Source organism: Plectropomus leopardus, unplaced genomic scaffold (assembly GCF_008729295.1).
Source record: "Plectropomus leopardus isolate mb unplaced genomic scaffold, YSFRI_Pleo_2.0 unplaced_scaffold46892, whole genome shotgun sequence".
Taxonomy (NCBI): Eukaryota; Metazoa; Chordata; class Actinopteri; order Perciformes; family Serranidae; genus Plectropomus; species Plectropomus leopardus.
The window spans coordinates 1-231 of record NW_024651436.1 but is presented as its reverse complement, the minus strand read 5'-3'; the positions used below and the strand labels follow the sequence as shown (position 1 = coordinate 231).

Sequence of the window (231 nt, the reverse complement as noted above, 5' to 3'; positions counted from 1 at the left end):
ACTTAGGGGGACGAGGGCGCCCGGAGGCACCTGCGACTGCCCCAGCCGCGGAGAACGCGGTGCGTTTCCGATTGATGGCAAAGCGACCCTCAGGCAGGCGTAGCCCCGGGAGGAACCCGGGGCCGCAAGGTGCGTTCGAAGTGTCGATGATCAACGTGTCCTGCAATTCACATTAGTTCTCGCAGCTAGCTGCGTTCTTCATCGACGCACGAGCCGAGTGATCCACCGCTA

The 231-nt window shown here is 62.8% G+C and overlaps 1 non-coding gene across 1 annotated transcript; it reads right to left on the bottom strand.

Annotated features, from left to right (window-relative positions):
- Nucleotides 1-83: 83 nt before the first annotated feature.
- LOC121939381 lies at nt 84-231 on the bottom strand (the record flags this gene model as incomplete). Its single annotated transcript, XR_006105455.1, has 1 exon — nt 84-231. It is a non-coding gene; the product is annotated as a 5.8S ribosomal RNA (ribosomal RNA).